Source organism: Rhinichthys klamathensis, unplaced genomic scaffold, assembly GCF_029890125.1.
Source record: "Rhinichthys klamathensis goyatoka isolate OS25496 unplaced genomic scaffold, OSU_Roscu_1.1 h1tg000104l_1, whole genome shotgun sequence".
NCBI classification, from domain to species: Eukaryota; Metazoa; Chordata; class Actinopteri; order Cypriniformes; family Leuciscidae; genus Rhinichthys; species Rhinichthys klamathensis.
Window position 1 is genome coordinate 3,428,181 of NW_026606643.1, and position 15,565 is coordinate 3,443,745.

Consider the following 15,565-nt stretch of genomic DNA (forward strand, 5'->3'; position numbering starts at 1 on the left):
AGCAATTAGAAGCCATTATAATAACTGACGCAGAATACAGTATAAAGATGTGTGTTCAGTTTCTGATGAACTTCACGCACGTGAGTCTGCCGACAACAGGACAAATGGAAGAGTGAAAGAACAATTGCTTTGACGCGTCCAGTTTAAACAGCTTGTTTGTGTCTCTGTACAGACTCGAGAAGGATCCCAGAGTCAGAGACAAGTGTATTGTTTATTTTGAGGGCGTTCCGGATCGTGTCGAAGGATTATATGTTTGTTCAGAGCATTTTCTTTTTGTAAACGAGGGACAGTGTAATGGAGAGTTCGCAAAGAAGCTTTAGTTGAAAGATGAATCAGCAACTTTATTGAATCTGATAGCAGCTGCATCACAAACCATAAGCAGATGATTTCATAATGCTTTGTCTGGAAATGACGGTTATATATGGATAATGTTTTCAAAAAACCTACTCGCGTTCAATAGCGAGTGTGCTGGTACTCAATGACGTTAGCCAAGCATAACAGTAGCCGTTTACTGACAAGCCTTAAAGAAGCCGTCCCTTAAAAACAGATCATTTCAGACTGAGGTTCAGAATGAAGGTTGAAAAAGATATTTTTTCCGCATATTTTAGCTAAAAACTTAATTAGCATTATAAGTGAACCTCAGGAAACATTTTAAAATGATTTTTCTTTTAAAAAAAACTCATGACACCATTAATGTAATGAGATCTAAATATTTACACTAAGTAACACTAAGACTTAAAGGAGCTGTATGTAAGATTGTGGCCAAAACTAGTACTGCAATCACTGTCAAATTACTGTAGAATGGTGTATCCCCTCCCCCTCCTCCCTGACTCGAGGTTGCCAGATTGGCTGCAGGATCCAGCAGGAACGTGACGAGCTGCAGCTGTGGTAACTAGAGCAGAGCTGGCAACCCGGATGCCGCAACACTACTGACTTCGTGATTGGTAGATAGGTGGAGGGTGGAGCATCAGACCAAAACACAACATGACAACATCAACATCAGTTGAGGGCTGCAACTGCACTTTTTAAATGACAATATCCTGGCCAGACTACTGTTGTCAGTGATATAAGTATTTGAAATGTACATGATTTCTTAATGTCTAGTGACATTTCAGGGCCATTTTATGATTAATTGAAATAAATTTCTTACATACAGCTCCTTTAAAGGCAGGGTAGGTAAGTTTGAGAAACTAGCAGAAAACTGCTGGATTTTGAAACTATCCAACAGAGAAACTCCCACCCCCTCCCTTCTGGGCTCCTTCCAAAGCCACGCCCCCAAAACACATGAACGCGTGATGCCGGCCGCTCAGCTGGAGGACGCGTTTACCAGCGCCGAGCGGAGAGGAGCGCAGTGCATGGAGTGACATCACCTTTTTTTGCCTTGTTTGCCTGCGCTGACTGTATATGCAGGTACAGGTGGTACTGGGAATTTTGACTGCTCTTTCTCCGCCATAATTGTGAGACTTCCTAGCTTCCGGCCGGTACGTGCCTCTCCTCTTTCGAAATGAGCGAGTCAACCGGGCGCGCGCATGTGGGCGGCTCCTGTAGCAGCAGGGGTGGTAGCCATGGTAACGAGGGAGAGTGACAGTCGCCCAGCCAATCATTCCATTCGTTCCGAATGGAAAGAGTAGCTGTGTTTATTGCAGCCCTGAGAGGACTACAGACACTCGATTTTTATACTCTCCTTTTCAGAGTACTTACATTTTAGATATTTATTGGTATATGAAGACAGTTTAAACTAATTAGGGAAAAAGTGTTTTAGAAACAAACTGCCTACTCTGCCTTTAAGAGCAAATATGGTAGTTTCAAACACATTATTGAGCCTGAAATGGTTGCATAACGAGAAGGAAGAGTACATTATATTAAGTAGTTCAATGCAAATTTTTCTTCCCAAGAAGCTTTTTCAGCGATTATCAAAGATGCAGTATCCCTGAGACTGCTCCAAAACCCACAAGTTTTGATTTGACAGATCAGTGTCGGCCCTCCAAACACTCCTAATTATTCCAATATGTAGCGGATGGAAAAAGCCAGCGTTGGACCGAGTAACTGGGCTACATGCATACTTCATTCGTGGATCATGGTGTAGGCTGACACCAGATTGCATAACAATCCACTTTTTTCTAGCTCTGACTGCCATGAGACAGGCCGTATCCGGAGTGTACGTAGACAGCAGGACTCTGGAAAAAGTCTGGGACTGTGCAATGGCAAAACAATTGAAACCAGACAGAAATGCTCTTGCTAATACTGATATGTTTTCTTTGATGTACATTTAAAGAGGAAATTGAAACATTTATGAACACAGAGTTGTCACCTAATATACGGTTTCCCTAAAGCTGTCACATTAAAATTCCTTAATAAACACCTTGCAAAAATATTTTTGAGACATTGACTGAAAAGTTTAAAAATTATGAATTAGTGTTTTAAATGCAACAGCAGAAGTGTGATTTACAGTTTTTTATAATACTTTATTGTCAGGATGTTTTCTTGCATAACAGTCTCTATGTTTACAACAACCAACATACAGTACATTAAACATCGACATACACTTAAACCTCCCACATGCATCATACATTCAATACTACACTTATACAACTACAACACATTCAATTGTTTGAAAAACTAAACAGGCTTGTTGAGTTGAGTATTTCTTGCATTTCAATGGTTTCATGCTCTTGGCATCCAATAATTCACAGAATAAAATGCTTTGTGGTTGACAAACTATCCTTGTTGCAAGGGAAGCTTTTTTTTTTAAATAAATAAATACTTTTATTCAGCAAGGACACATACATTGATCAAAAAGTGTAAAGATTTTTTACATTGTTACAAAAGAAATCTATTTCAAATAAATGCTGAAAAAATACCACAGTTTCTACAAAACAATATTAAGCAGCACAACCGTTTTCACCATTAATAATAATCTGTTTCTTAAGTATCAAATAATCATAGAATGATTTCTGAAGGATCATGTGACACTGAAGACTGGAGTAATGATGCTGAAAATTCAGCTTTGCATCACAGGAATAAATTACATTTTAATATATATTACAATAGAAAACAGTTATTTAAAATGTATACATATTTTACAAATATTTTCTGTTTTTACTGTATTTTTGATCAAATAAATGCTGTCTTGGTGAGCATAAGAGACGAAAGCATTAAACAAATCGTACTGACTTTTCATTTGAAGAAGTATTATAATGCTCAGCATTCTGGGTTTATGGTTAGAAAATGGCTTCATAAATGCCCCTGAAATGTATTTATATTGCAGACTTGCTGTCTGCGACCCAATCAGAACAGACCTGCAATCCATTTATGAGAACCACTGCCCTAAAGCATCTAGCAAAGGTATGTGTATACACACAAACAAGCATGTACACAATCTGACTGATATTCTAGATTGTGGATCTGCATGCCTGCAAGACACCGCAGATGCGGCTCTCCACTGTTAGACAGAGGCCTCAGCGCTCAGGGGAATTCCTCTGACATCTGATCTTCTGAATCTAGACGCTTGATGGAGGGGAGGGACAGCTGGTGGCTCAAACACTGCTGAGGATGAACAACTGCATTGTGCATCCATCACACACTTGGAAGACACACTTATACACATACTGAAGAGAGAGAGAGAGGCACTTGTGGAAGAGGGCAACGACAAAAAGCACTATAAGCACAACTTACTTAGTAAAAGTAAAATAGTATAGTAAAATGTTACTATAAGCACAACTTACATACATCGACTTCTATTAACAACATTATCTGAGAGATTGGATATTTAGTGGTGTGGAATATCAAACAAGTCCCCCATGGATTGGGCTGTTTTTTTGTTTTTTCTTTTGTCGTCTGAGTAGAATGGATATGTCTGTGACTGAGAAGGGAAAAGCTGATCTCTGTGCAGATACTAAAGGGATCTGATGTAAAGAAGATTAATGAAAGCCCCCACACCCGCCCACAAGGTGAGTCTCCCCCAACAAGCTAGTGGAGGATTACGAGTTTTAATCCCAGGGGCAGAGGCAATTACACTGTTTAGACTGAAAGAAACGAAGGCAATAACAGGTTTTCGGTCCTGAGGCATATTCATGGCGCAGAGGCGGTATTACTATTGCTATTATCATTACTACAAGTATTAAACTTCAGCTCATAATTTGCCCCAGCATGTAAAGAAGTGGGCTACTACTTTTCTAAGCTATCTGATTTACAATTTTCATCTTAAAAAATATAAAGTAGACTTACCTACATTAAAGGGATAGTTCACTTTGAAATGAATTTTTGATATGTTTTAGCGTACCTCAAGGGCATCCAAGATGTAGGTGTCTTTGTTTCCGCAGTAGTTTCAATTTTGATATTTTTATGTCAAACCGTTCTTGTCTGTCAGTCATATAATGCAGGTCTATGGTCACCACCTCAAAGAGCATGCACAGAGAAGTCCAAATTAAACATGATTTAATGACTCGTAAATGTAAGTACACATTGATGGCCTAAGACATGAAACGGGCGGTTTGTGTGAGAAAACGAACAGTATTTATATCGTTTTTACCTCTTGTAAACACAGCCACGTCCAAGTGATCTGAGGGCGCGGGCGCTTCGGTCTGCGCAAGCGCCGGAAAGCTCCGGAAGTGATCTCTGAATGATGGCCGGAAGTGATCTCTGAATGATGGCCAAAACTTTACTGATGAGTTTTATGAAGTTTATTGTACATCACACAAAAGATGAAGCGTCAGGTTTACTCCAGAAAATCACTGTATAAGAGATTTATAAAACACAGTACAAGTAGTGCGCATTAAAGTCGTGTCCATAAACTCTCTCTCCCTTCCACTATCATCAACATACACAGCGAATTACACAAAAACACTCGTTACAACTAACAGTAAAGTGTTAGTCTATGCTAATACGGCAGAGTCCGTTAGCAGTCGTGGGCGGGGCCTGTACAAAGTGATGTCGCTTTGCCCAGAATCTGCAAACTGCTTGTTCTGAGACACTGCTTATGATTTATGGGGATAAAAAAAAAAAGGAGTGGATGGATTTTTATTATTATAGGGTGGTTGTGTACACACACTGCCAACACACGTTTATGTTCAAACACCATGTAAATTTTGCATAATAGGTCCCCTTTAAATTTTGATTTCATGGGGACTTTAACATATAACTCAACTCTTGAACCCTACATTTTGTGGTAGCAAACTGTAGACAGCGCAATAGGTTAATGCCAAAACACCATATATTATAGAATACTAACAATATAAATGATTTGCTGATATTATAAGCAGTTTAGCCATGCTGCGAGGATGGGGAGGGATATTTAGTGAGCATAATCTGTGCTGTGCTGATTTTGGTCTTGGACATAGACACACAGCAAAACAGTCTGTCTGGAACATTTAGATGATCCAAGCTCTTTATCTCATCAAATGTGTGTGTGTGTGTGTGTGTGTGCTTTTGTCATCCAAAATCAGGTCATACACTGATTGATGCCCGGGGTCTTCCTAGATCGAGAACCAGGCAGACTTTAGTGAAGCAGAAAACAGAAAGGGAAGACAGGAAGGGAGTGTTTGACAACCGTACGGCCATATTGTGATAACCACCACCTGGAAACTGCACTTCCTGAAACAAGTTCAACATCCTTTTTTTCTAGAAACTTTGCAATCAAAAAACCGTAACTAGTATTATCTTGCATTACAATGACACTCCGGTTTGCGTTTTCTTTTTTCCGTGCTTCTTGTGAAGCCCTGTATGAGTAGCTGATACAATAGAGGTCTGTCACAGCTGTGTTTACCACTTTGGCCCCATTTCCACCTCTCAAGGCGGGCTTCTTTTAACAAGCCTTTTCAAAAACATTCAGAGCCTCTAACGCACACAGAGGACATCAGAATAAGCTAACATACCTTTATCAGCACAACCTTTATTAATGAAGTAGCACATTGCTATAACAAAGCCATTAGCATTGCTTTATGTTACAGTGGACATCCAAGTGCTTTGGCTGAATAAGCGAAAAGGGAAAAGCCATTCTCTGCCATGTGAGGTCATCTGCTGTTTTTCTTCTGTGTAAGGTTGAGGCCATCTCAGGAGATTGTTTGTTTTTCTGGTGACTTGGCTGGCAGGAGCGCTCTACGGTAGACACTCTCACAGCTTCTGTGATTGCACTGCTGAGGCCCACATAAGGCGACCAGACTGTTTGTCTTGATGAGAGGACGAGATTTCAAAGTCTATGCGAAAAGCTAAGAGCTCACTATAGACATCTTGATTAACATATAATAAAATAATGCAAGTTTTATCTTTTTTTCAAATGAGACAATTTCATAAAAATATGTTAATCTTCACGCTAAAATAACATTATATAGATAGATATGTGTGCATGTGTGTTTCATAAAGAAAATGACTATTTAAGAAAAACATTCTTATAACAGCACTGAGAAGCTGCTTTTAAAGGCGCTTTATAAAATAAAGTTTATTATTAACTTAACATAAGTTTTTCTCAATGACTCTCATTGCTTTAGTAAAGTATTTTTACTGTAAAAGTACTGTAAAAGTATTTCTATTTTATTTTAATTAATATTAATCAAACGCCGCATAGAGAAACTAGCCTACAACGATTTACAAATTATTAACAATTTAAAGCTGAAGTTACATTTTACATTTTAGTACCTCACCAAATTGAATGGCAAATTCTCACAAACACTGCCTCTGTTTGCCATAGGTCAACAAACAGATTGTCCCGCCCCAAACTCACGCTATTGGTTGAGCAAATGTTGTCATGTCAGGCTGGTTCGGGATGCTTAAACCGAATAATATTTTTTATAATGCCACAGGCAAAGTGTTACACTTTTATTGAGAATCAATGAATGGCTAATTTATAATATAAATATTAAATTAAATCTTTTTGGCACATTAAGAAGGAATAATTACACATTTCAATTCAATCGTTTCAATATTTACATATTTAAAACAATAATAATGACTTATTTCCATTAAAGTAAAAAGTATTGGATACTTAGTAATAGTAATAGTCAAAATAGTATTGACTACTGTAAACAAACATCTCAAGAACAGCGATAGTGTATTCGGTGACTGTTCACTGTGACGTGGTGTGACACTTTTTTGCATGCTGTGATGCAGGGACGCTGTAATGTTTTCTTACTTTTATCACTTTGGATAGGAAAAAGAGAGAGAAAGAGACACACACACACACACACAGAGAGAGAGAGAGAGAGAGAGAGAGAGAGAGAGAGAGAGAGAGAGAGAGAGAGAGAGAGAGAGAGAGAGAGAGAGAGAGAGAGAGAGAGAGAGAGAGAGAGAGAGAGAGAGAGAGCAAACTGTGGGAATGAGATCCTGTCTGGTTGAGGTTGTTCTCCTTCAGTTTCCCTCTCTTCCTGAAAGTCCCTCCCTCTCCCCTGTTGTTTTTCCTGGCCAGCTGTACTTACTGTTCCCAATTTGTGTGCGTGTGCATGTATGTGAGTTTGAAGAGTTGCACCCTTATCCACTCCCTATCCCTTGAGTTTGAACACACACACACACACACACAATGAACAGATCTGTCCACATGGCTGCACAACGAGGCGCTGTTGGAATGTTACTACACTCGAACTATGCGTTCTTCAAAGTAAGTGGTAAACAAATTTGTATCATGAAGCAGATGGAGGAGATTCTCCAGGACACAGCCATGTTGCAGCACATCCTGTTTGTAACATTTTTTAGCTTCCCCTCGAAGGACTCTTCCAAGCACCTGCAGCTCTGAATATAAATAATAAACAAACACCAAGTTCAAAATAATATCTATTAATTTTAATCTAATAACATTACAATTTAATACATTAAAAAATGTATAAAATAGCCTATATATTTTCTCATCATATCCATACAACATTCTTGTTGTTTTAAAGATCATCAGTTATGAAATTAGTAAATTTCATCTATAAAGCAGCTCTGCAGAATACAGTGATGTCATCATCCAGCTGAGTTGAGTTCTCATCCAATAGCGTCAGTGAAGTCAAATCAATAATATTGCTGAATATTAAGTGTCCACAACTAAGCAAGCCAGAGACGACAGTGACAAGGAACCCAAACTCCATCAGGTGACTGAAATGGAGAAAAAAACCCTTGGGAGAATCCAGGCTCAGTCGGCAAACTACAACAAATGAACACGGTGTTTGTGATTCAGGCAGCATCACAAGTCAGATCAGATTTTAGATCGATAGCATTCAAATATTTCATCTAGTTCCTTTTGCTTGAAGATCAGATTCATCACCCCAGTATGGAGACGAAGCTGGTCATAGATCTGTGCAGAGGACCTGTCTGGTTTTTGTGGTCTTTGCTGAAGCTATGTGCCGATGGCTGACGATTTCGAACAACAAAGGGTGCGTTGCGTTCACACTTGTAGTTCGGTTTGCTTGGTTCGACCCCCAAAAAAACCAAAAAAACATTAAGTCCTGGTCCGCTTAGTGTTTACATTGGCATTTTAACATGAACCTAAAGGCATAGGGATATGTTCACACAACCTGATTGGTCAGCTTTTATTATGTATATTTCGCGACGGAACTTACCGAAACAATGCTGTGTTCTGGGCTAAATGTGCTTGTTCTAAACGTGTAGCTACATATGATGGCATTTTGAGCAGCTGAGAACTCGTGAAGAGCTTATAAAATGTGTAAAGGAGTCAAAACAGCGTCAGGAATCCCTCCGTCACACAAATGAAGATCTGCTGTGAAGAGACGTGGTTCTGACGCCTATATCGAACTGTGATGAGCAACATCGTGATTATGACGAGAAAAAACAGGTATTCTTAAGCTTTCTGTCTTTTCAGGGTCTCATCTTCTGACCTCATGTCCTGTTTTTAGTTTGTTTACATGTATTTGGTATGTGTTGCATTTATATTATATCTATTTTTCTGATATATTATATCAGTCGAACCACATCAGAGTTTGTTTGGAAGTGGAGCGAGATCCATATTTTCAGCGTCTCGGTCCTCTTGTTTGGTGCACCAGCGTTCAGATGGCAGAGTTCACACTTATTCAAATGAACCGCACTAACAGACCAGTCGCACCAGGTTTTATTTTAATCGTACCAAACATGTTAAGTGTGAACACACCCAAAGGGGCGCTGTTCAGGGCCGGATTAAGAATTCAGAGGGCCCTGGGCACAATGTCTTGTAGGCCCCCCCTTAGGCAGGCCAAATGTAGTTTGTCCAAGGACATTTTTTATTACTGACTTAAAAGGGAACTTTGTTGTACATATTACTTCATAAATGATCTGTGTTTCCCATAGGATTTTATAAAACTATGTTGGGTGGAACTCTATCCCTCTAGGGGGGTTCGGGGGCATGCTCCCCCGCAAGAAAATTTTGTACATTTTAAGGTTAAATGCATCAATCTGGTGCACTTTGAGAGCTCACAATTAAGAGCTTCAACCGGCTTTAACCCATGAACTGTGCACATTGAACAAAGAAAAAGCATTGACTTGTACCTGGACATTAAAGAGGGCTCAAACATCTTTTTAGTTATGATATAGAGCAGGGGTCTCCAACACGTCGCTCGCGAGCTACCAGTAGCTCGTGGCCTGATTGGAAGTAGCTCGCCAAGGGGCCGTTCACATATCGCGTCTTTTGCGCGCTCAAGTTCGTTATTTCAAATGTAGGCGCTTGGGCAAGCGCGCTCATAATTGAAGTGACGCGCTCATTTTTTCCAGGCGCAGCGAGATGAAAACACCTCAACTTTTCAGAATGCCGCGAGGGAGGGCACCGCAGTTCATGTGACAAGATCCAACCAATCAGGTTCACCCTTTCCGTAACAACATTGAAAGCTCAGTCAACATGAATTTTACTATTAATAATAAAAGATAAGCTAATGTGCATTGTAAATGTCCGTAATTTATCTTTTTTTTTACTCATTCTTTTTATAAAAATGATTTAAAGGCTGAAATATGTGAGGTTTATCTTTTTATAAAACCTTTTTTGTCAAAACTTTATTTGAACTTGTACATGTTAGTAGATAACATGTTGCAAGACACTGCTTTAAAATCTGGCCATCATTTTTAATGTTATTATTTTAATGTTTATTTAAACAAAAAGAGCATATTGATGCTATTTTTTTGTTATTTGCTGGTTTTCGACATATAACTTGGTGAATCGATTTTTTTAACAGGATTCTGTAATAACCGTGATCATTTTGGTCACTATAATCACGAAAGGAAATTTTCATGCCATTTCATCTCTAGTTATGATGCACTATAAAATCAACTATAATTATGTGTTTACAGTATAATATGCAAAGTACAATTTTCTATTAAAAAAATTAATCTCTGATTCTGTTCTTTTCTCTGACATTTAAGGGTGACATATATAGGCCTAAAAAAACTATTTTAGGTCTAAAACAGTTTGGATAGCTGTTAATATGAGTTATGAGACATTATTTAGGAGATTTAAGTATTGTATTACATGAGTAGCTCTCGGCCACTTTCATTTTTAAAAAGTAGCTCTCAAATGAAAAAAGGTTGGAGACCCCTGATATAGAGTCTCAGTCTACATTACATTATCACTGGTGTTTTAAGATGCCAAACAATTATTATAATAATGATTTATATAATTATTCCTATGACGTAAAATCATATATACCTCCTATAAATGTAGCCTAAAAGTATTTTGCATTACATTACACAGTATAGGAAAAGTACAATACTTTTGTCCTAATTTCTTTAATTGCCAGAAATAAACCCTTGAGCTTTCATTTTGGAGAAAACACCAGATCACCATGCTGATCGCGTGAGCAAAGTGCGCACTTCTATTTAAATCACGCAGCACAAACAGAATGCCTATAGGCTACTTAAAGTCTTTTGCTGTTTTATAACGGCACGAAGCAATATCACAGTTTCAATTTGACTTCGTTGGCAAAATATAACGCTAAACAGTCGAGACCTTTATGTTAGGCGACCGTAGGCAACTGCTTCTCCATCACTTCAAATTTCAGAGCGTCAAGTCACGCGACGCGAGTCGACATGATAGCTCGCTCTCGCTCACTGCGCAGGAATACAGACGCTGTTTTTGACGCGATTTAACATTATATTTTGATCGAATGGGTTGCAAAAATATGCATATAATTAGGAAAGTGAGGACTGCGTTTATAACGTGATCTAACATAATATTTGACGGTGCGCAGGGCCCCTTAGATGTCATGTGCCCCTGGGCAAGTGACCAGTTGCCCTAATGGTTAATCCGGCCCTGGCGCTGTTAGGCACGATGTGGAGCAAAAAAAACCTTAGCTGTTCTAAATTCGGTCTATAGAAATATTTATGATATTTAATAATGAGTTCACAGGTGTATGTGTCACAATTATGTTCTGTCTAGTCTGCACCTGTTCTCATTAGTCCCTGATTAGTTTACCTTTCTCCACCTGTGTCTAGTTAATTTCCTAATTTCCTCCGGTGTATTTATACTCCCTGTTCTGTTCAGTACCTTGTCGGTTCTCGTTTATGTTGAACGTGGTTGTGTCTGTTCCTGTCTGAGTTAGTCTTAATAAAGACTGTTGTTACCCTCATCTTCATCTTGTGCCTTCAACTACCACCACACCGTGACAGAAGAATCGACCTCTCAAATACGAGAAAGAAAAAAATGGACTCACCAGCACTGCGACTCCTTCGCCTGCCTGAAAACCGTAAGTGGCTTGGGTACCTGGCCTGGGGGCTCGGGAACGGAACCATCACTCTCACAGCCAGCAAGCCCGAGGCGCCCACTGAGAACATCAAGGCCCCGGAGTTGACACAGGCAGGTCAGTCCACCTCAGAGCCAGGAGCGGACCTGGACCTAATAGACCTGTGGCCCTCCCGAATCCTTTTCCCTCCCAAATCCCCACCCTCGAGACGTCATCCTCCTCGCCAGTCCCGTCCGGAATCCTGCAGCCTGTATCCCTGCCTGACCTCCTAGTCCCGTCTCCATCGCTGGTCACGGTCAGTCCCCTGGATCCGTCGGTACCACTGGTGTGGTCCAGCGCCTTCTCCACCGCTCACTCCGTGCGGCTCATCCTCTGTGCCTCGGGCTTCCCCTCCACCAGCTTGGCGTGAGGCTGAGCCCCCGGCTGCACCTCGGGCCTCCAGGTCCATATCTCCACCTCGGCCTGTCAGCCCGTCACCATCGCCTCTGCTCACCGCTCCCTCATCGCATCTGTGGCTAGTCTGCCCGGAAGCTCCGCTGGGCTCCCTCATCTCTCCAGGTCAGCCTCCTGAGGTCGACGCCCAGGTTCTGCATCGGACTTCCGGGATTCCGGCTACGCCTACACCCTGCACCCCTACAGCATCGTCGCCCCGGTCATCCAAGTCCTTGTCATCGCCTCAGTCCCAGGAGTCAGTGGCTCAGCACCAGCCTTCCAAGCCTGCGATGTCGCCCTGGTCCGTCAGCCTCTCTGCTCCACCGGTTCCTCCGCCACTCACCATGGTTCCTCGTCCGCCTATTGGTCCCAAGGTTCCGTCCGCCCCCTCTGTCAAGACTCCTCCCTGGTTCCTCCCACAGTCAGCTCCACCATGGTCAACAATTCCACCGACGACTCCTCATCACCATCCGTCACCAGCTCCACACCCTCCTCCTAAGCCGCCGCCTTTCTTTCCGTTTTTTTTTCTTCTTTTTTTGCCATCACAGCGCGAGACTTTCCGAGGGGGGCGTTATGACAGAATTATGTTCTGTCTAGTCTGCACCTGTTCTCGTTAGTCCCTGATTAGTTTACCTTTCTCCACCAGTGTCTAGTTAGTTTCCTCATTTGCTCCTGTGTATTTTATACTCCCTGTTCTTTTCAGTCCCTTGTCGGTTCTCTTTTATGTTGAACGTGGTTGTGTCTGCTCCTGCCTGAGTTAGTCTCAATAAAGACTTTTGTTACCCTCATCTTCGTCTTGTGCCTTCAACTACCACCACACCGTGACAGTCTTTTTGTAGAGTCATTTAGCTTTGAACGCTGCTCATCCAATCAAGGGCCGGAACTATCTGTTTTATAATTTCGTTTTTTTTAAAGTGTTTAACAAGAATTGGTGTTATTAATATATTTGTTCTTTCTAAACCTTTAGTTCAGGGAATGTAAATAATCAACATCAGGAATTTAGTTGCAGAGTAGAAGGGGTAGCTAGAAATGTTAAAATCATAAACAACTATCAGTTAGTAGACAAAGCAAGCCGATATAAAAAGGGGCCAGTTGTTCCAACAGAGTGGCACTTGTTGCGAATAAAAGGTTTGGACTGATCACACACATTGTGATTAGTCATCATCAAAATTACCACAGCCCTCAAATCATCATGTCTACTGTAACTGACAAAAATGTATTATTTTTCTCAATAATTCACGCATATGTACATTTACAGGAAAACAGGGGGACCATTTTAGATTGTGTTCCACGTAAAACTATTTCAGCGGCCGACCCAGACATGAATAGTTCACCTTCATAAGCGAGTGCATGTGAAACACGGGTCATTAACACTTGCGGTGATGACGTCATCATGGACATGGGGACAGCTGAGGGAAGAACTAAACTATTCTGTCGCACACAGAGGGCATCATGTTTGAAGGTCAGTGAACCAGGGAGCTGAATCACTTTCTTACTGGAAAGCAGTGAGTCACACTCCCACCCCCATTATTCAAGCTTATCCATTGTCGACCCAACAGATGTTATTGCACTCGTCCTCAATGGCTTGCAGGTTTCATTTCCATTGTCGGATGGAATTTCCCCTTAAGAGAATGTTTAGCATTTTTTCTTGCTTTTGTTTTGGTATAGAAGTACAAGCAGATGACAACAAGGTACCATATTCCTAAGCCTTATTTATTTTACTCTATAAATTACTCACACTACATTAAAAAGTTAAAGAATATCGCCAAAGATAGTCCAGCCAAAATGCTTATTCAACAGGAAACTTAATATGCAGTTAAAAGGTCTCAACATTGCTGTTGCATGTTTTGTAGAAAAAAATAGCAAAGGAAACTTTCTTGTAAAGCGTGTGCTGACGTAGATCTGGTTATGTAACCCCAGTCTATAAAGAACAACATCATCATCACAGCTAGCTTGGAGATATAAAAGACTGGAGTTCCCAAAGGGTTCTGCTCTGCTGGTTGAGTCTTTGTGGGTGTAAGCTGAAGATGTGTGTTTACCATATGTGATAACGCCGTCCTTCTGTAGCTGAAGCCCTGCAGGGGCCAGGAGGTTTCAGGGCTTCAGCGCCGTGGGTGGAATCCAACACAGGCTTTAGCTTGAAGCACTATTACTGAGCTCAAGTCAAACTCTCACCATTAGGTGCCTCTTAACGGTGTGGGCGAAGCACATCATTCAGTGAAGGCCTCGCAGGGGTGAATTATTCTTACAGACACTTTGTTGAGTGGAGCTGGAGAGGCATGGGCTCAAAATGAAATCCACCTACTTATAAAATGAGACTTGCCTACCTCTGCATTGATGTAATTCAAGGTTTATATAACACAAAACACCCACTTAGAGTCGACCACACCCACAGAAATAAAAAATATGCTGTTCTGGAAAATTTGGGATGGCAGTGTTTACCATGGGAATACTGTACACAGCAACATTTGCCTAACCAACTATGTAAATTTTAGGGCGAGACTGAACAATTTTTTGACTGAACAATGGCAGACCAGGAGAGTTTTCTGAGTTTTTGCAAATTATGTTAGCGAAGGGAACATGCGATGGACACTTCAAGGAAGTAATTTAATCATTTATGGTCATGTTCTGCCCTTCGGAGCGAGTAGGGCATAGGGATGCTCACTTCCAATTGGAATTTGCCTGAAACCTGAAACTAATACCTGCACTGAAATAGATAGCCCTATCAAACACCCGGCACTATGCGGCGCCAGTCAAATGTTTTTTGCTAGTTTCAGCCCGACGCAGTTATCATTTTCACGTCCTGCGCCACGTTGTTTAAATTGCAAATGCATTTGCACCTATTTGTTCGCCCATGGGCTGCTGGTCTGAAAACGAGTTGTGTTCAGGCGCAATGTTGGCGCGTTGCTATTTTTAAGCAACTGAAACTGCCTAAAACTGAACAAAAAAATATTGCTCCATTGACTTTAGACCAGGTTTCAGTTGGTCAATGGCACAATGTTTTTTTGTTATTTAAAGAGCACGTAAATAATATGCGCCTATAGGCGGGTCCGCAAGGCGCATACACTTTGTCCCGTAGATGGTCTGCTTGCGCGCTTTAACCTCGCGCACGGGCAGATCAGTTTACTCGCTAGAGAAGCGTTCAGTTTTTTAGCTTGCAAATTCCATCATGTAAATAGGGAATCCGCCATGGTTTGAGCACAAGTGGGTTTTAATGGGAATGGGAGATGAGACTCTGATTGGTTTATTGCACATTACACCAAAACACACCCATTACTCATTAAGAGAATAGGGATAACCCTTTTAGGCCATGTGCCGGGCGCGCCAACCATTTTTCCCGTCGTTAAACTAGCAAAAGTGGTTTAGACCATTCGCTTAGATCGTTAAAATAGGGCCCAGAGTGTTTAGCATTTTAGCACTGCCGGTTCCCTCGTCCTGAAACGGTTTTTTGGTGTAATGCCTTAAATAGGGACTGTGGAAAATGCTAACAACCGGCTAAATTGGCC